The sequence below is a fragment of the Entelurus aequoreus genome, linkage group LG03 (assembly GCF_033978785.1).
Source record: "Entelurus aequoreus isolate RoL-2023_Sb linkage group LG03, RoL_Eaeq_v1.1, whole genome shotgun sequence".
Lineage (NCBI taxonomy): Eukaryota > Metazoa > Chordata > Actinopteri > Syngnathiformes > Syngnathidae > Entelurus > Entelurus aequoreus.
In genome coordinates, this window is record NC_084733.1 from 19,699,835 (window position 1) to 19,709,164 (window position 9,330).

The 9,330-nt window shown below is 42.2% G+C and overlaps 1 long non-coding RNA gene across 1 annotated transcript in view; it reads right to left on the minus strand.

Annotated features, from left to right (window-relative positions):
* Positions 1 to 5,126: 5,126 nt before the first annotated feature.
* Positions 5,127 to 9,330, minus strand: part of LOC133645594 (uncharacterized) — a 39,350-nt gene continuing 35,146 nt past the window's right edge. The window contains exon 3 of the long non-coding RNA XR_009825151.1: positions 5,127 to 5,336. This is a non-coding gene — a long non-coding RNA (uncharacterized LOC133645594). The remainder of the gene's footprint in view (positions 5,337 to 9,330) is intronic.

Genomic DNA, 9,330 nt, shown 5'->3' on the forward strand with positions numbered 1-9,330 from the left:
ACTTTTTATGCTGAGTAGCGCAATTCCGCACACACACACACACGCAAATCCTCCTGTGTCTTCACAAAAGTTTCTTCCCCTCTTTGGTTTTGCTTTATCACACAGCCAGCTACTCTATGACAGCTGTCATCGCTCCTCAGCAGGCCTCAGATCTGCATTTCAAGGTTCGCAGGTTCACCGGTTCACCGCGTTCTTGCTCGCCGTCTCTGATGAGTACTCGCTGGTAAACAATAGGTTGCACATACATGCACCCGCCCCTACCCGAATACCTGACACTTCAGGGGTATCTGTGTCACCCCAGGCATTAAAAAAAAACACAACACGTTTTTAGATGACGTGAGGTGGTACAAAAGTTTATTTGAAACAAATCTGCTATTAAAGGCCTACTGAAATGAATTTTTTTTATTTAAACGGGGATAGCAGAACCATTCATACTTGATCATTTCGCGATATTGCCATATTTTTGCTGAAAGGATTTAGAAGAGAACAACTACGATAAAGATCACAACTTTTGGTATCTGATAAAAAAAAGCCTTGCCCTTACCGGAAGTAGCGTGACGTAGTCAATTGAACAGCTCCTCACATTTTCCTATTGTTTACACCAGCAGCTAGAGCGATTCGGACTGAGAAAGCGACGATTACCCCATTAATTTGAGCGAGGATAAAAGATTCGTGGATGAGGAACGTTAGAGTGAATGACTAGAATGCAGTGCAAGACATATCTTTTTTCGCTCTGACCGTAACTTAGGTACAAGCTGGCTCATTGGATTCCACACTCTCTCCTTTTTCTATTGTGGATCACGGATTTGTATTGTAAACCACCTCAGATACTATATCCTCTTGAAAATGAGAGTCGAGAACGCGAAATGGACATTCAGTGACTTTTATCTCCACGACAATACATCGGCGAAGCTCTTTAGCTACTGGGCTAACGTGATAGCATCGGGCCCAAATGCAGATAGAAACAAAATAAATAAATCCCTGACTGGAAGGATAGACAGAAGATCAACAATACTATTAAACCATGTACATGTAACTACACGGTTAATGCTTTCCAGCCTGGCGAAGGTTAACAATGTTGTTGCTAACGACGCCATTGAAGCTAACTTAGCTATGGAGCTAACGTGATAGCATCGGTCTCAAATGCAGATAGAAACAAAATACATAAACCCCTGACTGGAAGGATAGACAGAAAATCAACAATACTATTAAACCATGAACATGTAAATACACGGTTAATGCTTTCCAGCTTGGCGAAGCTTAAAAATGCTGTTGGTAACGACGCCATTGAAGCTAACTTAGTATAACGGGACCTCACAGAGCTATGATAAAAACATTAGCGCTCCACCTACGCCAACCAGCCCTCATCTGCTCATCAACACCCTTGCTCACCTGCGTTCCAGCGATCGATGGAAGGATTAAGGACTTCACCACAATCATCCGTGCGGTCGGTGGCTAGCTTCGGCTAGCGCGTCTGCTATCCGAGTCAAAGTCTTCCTGGTTGTGTTGCTGTAGTCCGCCGCTAATACACCGATCCCACCTACAACTTTCTTCTTTGCAGTCTTCATTGTTCATTAAACAAATTGCAAAAGATTCACCAACACAGATGTCCAGAATACTGTGGAATTATGAGATGAAAACAGAGCTATTTTGTATTGGATTCAATGGGGTACCGATACTTCTGTTTCACTGGCTACGTCACGCGCATACGTCATCATCCAAAGGCGTTTTCAACCGGAAGTTTAGCGGGAAATTTAAAATTGCACTTTATAAGTTAACCCGGCCGTATTGGCATGTGTTGCAATGTTAAGATTTCATCATTGATATATAAACTATCAGACTGCGTGGTCGGTAGTAGTGGGTTTCAGTAGGCCTTTAAGAAATATGGCTGAAATAAGCTTGAAAATGTCACCCTTTAATCCTGAAAAAATGTATACCATGACAATAAACTTATGTGTAAAAAGGTATATCGTTACAAGAATAATGTATATATATATACATATATATATATATATACCGTAATTTCCGGACTATAAGCCGCACCTGACTATAAGCCGCACCAGCTAAATTTAGGGGAAAATACAGATTGCCCCATATATAAGCCGCACCCGACTATAAGCCGCGGGGTTTTGATGTGTGATTACCGTAGTATATAGGGGTTCCTGCTACCACGGAGGGGATTGTCGGGACAGAGATGACTGTTTGGGAACGCAAAGCGTCCCATTTATAAACAATAAATCTTTCAATCATTCAATCAAACTTTCACATCTTTGACATGGCGAACAGCATTCGTGCAGAGTACAAATAATACAACGGTGCAAAGTAATACAAAGTGCTCGCCTGTACGTTATCAAAATAACCAGCCTACCGGTATATGAAAAGTCAGTCTTTAATCATTGTGTCATCGTCTTCCTCCTGCGTACTAAAACCACCGAAATCCTCTTCGTCGGTGTCGGAGAAGAACAGGCCGTAAATAAGCCGCACCCTTGTATAAGCCGCAGGGACCAGAACGAGGGGAAAAAGTAGCGGCTTATAGTCCGGAAATTACGGTATATATATATATATATATATATATATATATATATATACATACACACACACTATACTGCTTAAAGTATTTGGCCACCTGCCTTGACTCACATATGAAATTGAAGTGCCATCCCATTCCTAACCCATAGAGTTCAATATGATGTGGGTCCACCTGTTGCAGCTATTACAGCTTCAACTCTTCTGGGAAGGCTGTCCACAAGGTTGCGGAGTGTGTTAATAGGAATTGTTCCACCATTCTTCCAAAAGCGCATTGGTGAGGTCACACACTGATGTTGGTTGAGAAGGCCTGGCTCTCAGTCTCCGTTCTAATTCATCCCAAAGGTGTTCTATCGGGTTCAGGTCAGGACTCTTGCAGGCCAGTCAAGTTAATCTACAGTCATGTTGGAAGAGGAAGGTTCCCGCTCCAAACTGTTCCCACAAGGTTGGGAGCATGGAATTGTCCAAAATGTTTTGGTATCTTGGAGCATTCAAAGTTCCTTTCACTGGAACTAAGGGGCCAAGCCCAACTCCTGAAAAACAACTCCACACCATAATTCCTCCTCCACCAAATTTCACACTCGGCACAATGCAGTCCAAAATGTAGCGTTCTCCTGGCAACCTCCAAACCCAGACTCATCCATCAGATTGCCAGAGAGAAAAGTGTGATTCATCCCTCCAGAGAAGGCGTCTCCACTGCTCTAGAGTCCAGTGGCGACGTGCTTGACACCACTGCATCCCACGCTTTGCATTGGACTTGGTGATGTATGGCTTAGATGCAGCGGCTCGGCCATGGAAACCCATTCCATGAAGCTCTCTGCGTACTGTACGTGGGCTAATTGGAACGTCCCATGAAGTTTGGAGCTCTGTAGCAACTGGCTGTGCAGAAAGTCTTTGCACTATGCGCTTCAGCGTCCGCCGACCCCTCTCTGTCAGTTTACGTGGCCTACCACTTGGTGGCTGAGTTGCTGTTGTTCCCAAACTCTTCCATGTTCTTATAATAAAGCCGACAGTTGAGTTTGGAATATTTAGGAGCGAGAAAATTTCACGACTGGATTGGTTGCACAGGTGGCATCCTATGACAGTTCCACGCTGGAAATCACTGAGCTCCTGAGAGCGGCACATTCTTCCACAAATGTTTGTAGAAACAGTCTCCATGCCTAAGTGTTTGATTTTATACACCTGTGGCCGGGCCAAGTGATTAGTACACCTGATTCTCATCATTTGGATGGGTGGCCAAATACTTTTGGCAATATATCGTATTTTTAGATATGAGTATAAAGTTGCAGTTCTGATAATAAAACGTCACTTTTGCAAAAGTATAAAATTGTACAAATAAATTGTTAGAGAAATGTTTTTACATTTTTTTCTGCTTAAGAACTTAGTATGATATTTTTGGAGAAAAAAAGTAGTAATACTTCAAGAATTAAGTAATTTTCCCCCCATAGAAAATATCTTAAAAGTGTTAGGGCATGATCTACTAAAGCCCCCTCTACACTAAGGTTATCAAGGCTACATCCCAGTTAATCTTGTCTTTGTCCACACACAGACAATGCCAACGTTTAAGACCCCCTCCCGCCTCAGTCTGCGGATATATATATATATATATATATATATATATATATATATATATATATATATATATATATATATATATATATATCTAGACGAAGTAATACATTTTTACAAACCCGTGCCACAACACTGTAATACTGTGATGGTGCCCTTGAATGATCCAATCAATGCATGTTGTAAAAAGTTTTTTTCATGTATGTAACATATTATAGATCTCCTGTATCTGAAAACAAACGCCATTAAAAAAAATGTCAGCAGACATTGTTTTGGTGTTGTTTATCTCCAAATCAGCCTTTCAAGTCATTCATGAACTCAAAAATGGAATTGCTGGACAAATGGTTTGTCTAACATTTGTATTTCTGATATAAATATGTTAATTGTCGACATGATCTTAGAAGATTCTTTCTCTTCATTGTCTGTCTCATTGCAGCGATCACATTTATGAAGCAAAAAGCCGCAATCACACAAAAAGAAAAATATGTGAATAATTTTTTTTTTTTTAGGACAAAACAGCGTTAATGTTAATTTAATAAAATAGTATTTTGTTTCAGGAAGAAAAAAAAGTCCTTAACATTATGAGTATAAAATAGTACTATTTGAGAGAAAAAAATGTGCTCCTACGAGAATTAATTAGGAATTATTATTTTTTTTTTTTTACAGATTTATGCTTCAATCAATCAATCAATGAATCAATCAACTATTATTTATGTAGCCCCAAATCACGAGGGTCTCAAAGGGCTGCACAAGCCACAACGACATCCTTGGCTCAGATCCCAGATGCTTATGCACAAACAAAGCTTTCCAATTCAGAATCAACTGTTTAACGCACATAAACACCACTATGGTCAGCGCTAAATATTGTTGGTGTGTAAAGGCTGAAAATGACTTGTCTTTTTATACAAAACCCAAAACCAGTGAAGTTGGCACGTTGTGTAAATCGTAAATAAAAACAGAATACAATGATTTGTAACCTATATTCAATTGAATAGACTGCAAAGACAAGATATTTAACATTCGAACTGGAAAACTGTGTTATCCCTCCAAAGACGGTTATGGCTTCCGGTCTTTTGTCCGTGAACTATTTTGGTGTTTTTACCCTGGTGACCAAGCAGATAATGCATGTGTTGGTAGGTGTGACCTTGTCTACTCGCCTGTAGTTACTGTCAGGATGCTCTGATCAGCTGGCGACCGTCATCGCTGTGTAATGGACAACAAGCCTGGACCAAACCCTCCATCTGGCAGAAAGATCAATGAAAAAAAACTGTCAGGAGGCAACGTCCATTCTTTCCCGTTTACTGATAAAGACGAAGGGCTGCAGACGGATTTAAAAGTCAAGTGAAAAAAAGAAGGTGATGAAGAAATGAAAGTTTCGTCGCCATGGTCTTTAGGACGGCTGCATGACCTGTGGGCGCTCGTGGGCCGGTGCATATGTAACCAGGCTCATTTACACAGTGCTCTGAGCGAGCGCCCCTCCATAATTCACAGTCTTGCTGCGTTTGAACCCTCCTCTTCATCCCCATCATCAGATGTGCGGCCACAAGTTTGTCTCATGTGGATGGCTGCAGGCCATCATGGAGGACACATAATAGAACAAAAGGTACAAAGGAGCGCACGTCTCAAAGTATGCATGAGCGGGAAGTGCGGGGTTGTTATGGCCGTCTTCGAAGACACCCCCCTCCCCTCGTCCCGTCCCCTCACGTTCTCTGATGTGAGCGTACAAGGGCGACGTGTCATTGTAGTCACGCCGGGCCTAAAGCGAACTGTAGCTCCTTTCTGAATGCGTAACGCCTTCTTGTCTGGGCTTCCAAACAGCAATTACACCAAAACCAATTTTTCCAACGATGCTTTTCTGAAAGCCTCTCTGAGGTCGTCACAGAGCGACGTTGAATTGTCATTGCCAAAAAACTTCCAAAAAGAAGGCAACAATCTGAGCTAAGTTTGAAATCTTGGTTCTAAAGTACAAATGAGTACTAAGGCTGCGCTACAATAAAATGACAAAAGTAGCTTAACTACTGTATTTTGCCATCCATCCATCCATTTTCTACCGCTTGCGTTATGTACTGGAGGAGTAGACGGCACAGACCACAAGGGGGCGTGGTAGCTCTATGTTTTATTATATATGTACACTACCGTTCAAAAGTTTGGGGTCACATTGAAATGTCCTTATTTTTGAAGGAAAAGCACTGTACTTTTCAATGAAGATAACTTTAAACTAGTCTTAACTTTAAAGAAATACACTCTATACATTGCTAATGTGGTAAATGACTATTCCAGCTGCAAATGTCTGGTTTTTGGTGCAATATCTACATAGGTGTATAGAGGCCCATTTCCAGCAACTATCACTCCAGTGTTCTAATGGTACAATGTGTTTGCTCATTGGCTCAGAAGGCTAATTGATGATTAGAAAACCCTTGTGCAATCATGTTCACACATCTGAAAACAGTTTAGCTCGATACAGAAGCTACAAAACTGACCTTCCTTTGAGCAGATTGAGTTTCTGGAGCATCACATTTGTGGGGTCAATTAAACGCTCAAAATGGCCAGAAAAAGAGAACTTTCATCTGGAACTCGACAGTTTATTCTTGTTCTTAGAAATGAAGGCTATTCCACAAAATTGTTTGGGTGACCCCAAACTTTTGAACGGTAGTGTATATATCCATCCATCCATTTTCTACCGCTTATTCCCTTCGGGGTCGCGGGGGGCGCTGGAGTCTATCTCAGCTACAATCGGGCGGAAGGCGGGGTACACCCTGTATATAATGATAATATATATATATATATATAATAAACAATAATATAATCAACTCCAACTCCGAGTCCATGGTTTCTCGCCCGGAAAAGGGTGGAGTGCCATCTCCGGGTTGGGGAGGAGACCCTGCCTTAAGTGGAGGAGTTCAAGTACCTCGGAGTATCGCTGTATCGATCCGTTGTGGTGAGGAAGGAGCTGAGCTGGAAGGCAAAGCTCTCAGTTTACCGGTCGATCTACGTTCCCATCCTCACCTATGGTCATGAGCTTTGGGTTATGACCGAAAGGACAAGATCACGGGTACAAGCGGACGAAATGAGTTCCCTCCGCCGGGTGGCGGGGCTCTCCCTTAGAGATAGGGTGAGAAGCTCTGCCATCCGGGGGGAGCTCAAAGTAAAGCCGCTGCTCCTCCAAATCGAGAGGAGCCAGATGAGGTGGTTCGGGCATCTGGTCAGGATGCCACTCGAATGCCTCCGTAAGGAGGTGTTTAGGGCACGTCCGACCGGTAGGAGGCCACGGGGAAGACCCAGGACACGTTGGGAAGACTATGTGGGGACCCCCCGCCCTTTGGCGACCGGTGCAATGGATGTCGAGTGGATCTAGTTGATAGTGTGAGAGTCCAGTCCATAGTGGGGCCAGCAGGGGGTCATCTTGAGTGGAGACAAGTCAGCAGCGCAGAGACGTCCCCAACTGATGTCCTGACCTTGAACAGCTAGCGCCTCATCTGTGGTCACCTAATAACCTCTCCACGCAGGAGAGGGGGGCAGACCAGAAAAGAGACGGCAGATCAACTGGTCTAAAAGGGGGGTCTATTTAAAGGCTAGCGCATACAAATGAGTTTTAAGGTGGGACTTAAATGCTTCTACTACTACTACTATCTACATTACCTATTTTATTTACAGTAAACTTAAGGGCTATGTATATTTCGTTTTATATAGACGCTAATATTGAAAGTCACACCCGCTCCGACACCCCATCGCGCCCCCCAGGGAAGCTCGCCCCAATGTTTGAGAAGCATCGCTTTAGTGAGTTTTGAAAAACAAACTTTCATACCACCAAATCCGAGCTCCGATCTGAGAGGGATGGTACGACGACTCGTAATGGTGCCTGGAGTTCCAGGCTGGCAGGGACGAGTGCGAGCGATCCAGGCTTGTCACAGCCCGTCACAGCGGCTCCTCTGAACTACACAGCCGTGAACCATTTCTTTCCCCCGTCCCAAAGTCTGTCTTTTTTCCTCCACGGACGCAACCGCCGAGTCCTTGTAACAATTTCAAACACCACGAACGAGCGCAGACCCCTTCTTTGTTTAAAAGTGGAGAAAGTTTGCCAAAGCCGGTCTCAGAAGCCGACATTAAAGCGGAACAAAGACAGAAAGTCCGAGTTGAAGGCTCGCAAAGGATTCTGGTGGGTGAGTTGAGCTAATTGCAAACAAGCGGTAGGACTTCTAACAGCACAGCTGCCTGTGATTGCTGTTGCTGTTGCGTCGAAAGGGACTTCAATAGAAGCACTTTGAAGGCACAGATATTGCAATTACTCTGATAGGTGTCTCATGGATGCAGAAATAATGCACTGAAAAGATTCATGCCAACGAGACCTTGCAAATATTGCATCATTCTTAGCGTTTGTGTGCCACTTCTAAAACAAAACATTGCAGATACGCTATGGATTTCTTCTATGTGGTATTCGTTTATGCCAGTGTTTCTTAACCATAGGGTGACCATTTTAACAATTTTATTGGGCCACCAAAAAATATCTATTTCCCAGCTGTGGTCCGCTTGGGCTGCAGTGGTACTCTACCGTATTTTTCGGACTATAAGTCGCAGTTTTTTTCAGGCTTATGTGTGAAATTATTAACACATTACCGTAAAATATCAAATAATATTATTTAGCTCATTTATAAATAGTATACATTTAGTCTATTTATACCTGCATTGTCCTTTCCATCCTTACACTTTCCATCATTGTAACTGAGCTACTGTGTGGAACAATTTCCCTTGTGGATCATTAAAGTTAGTCTAAGTCTACTCAGTTGTAACACACTTTACCATCACTTGTGGCAGTAATGACAATATCAAACAAATAGAAAAGCTAAAATCACAGAAAAATTAGTTCCTTTCATTTTACTTGTGCAATGGCAATAAAGTTAATTCCTTCCTTCCTTAAGCACAAAAAATATGACTTAGGTGGTGAAGGTGTATTTTCATTCACACTTAAATTTTATTGAAACATATTCATTATTGATGTTCTTTCTTTCATTTAGCACAATATACAAAACCCAAAACCAGTGAAGTTGTGTAAATCGTAAATAAAAACAGAATACAACGATTTGCAAATCCTTTTCAACTTATATTCAATTGAATAGACTGCAAAGACAAGATATTTAATGTTCCAACTGAGAATTTTTTATTTTTTTTGTCCGGGGTCTCCATTGTATTTTACGCTTCATAATGCACCACACATTTTCAATGGGAGACAGGTCTGGA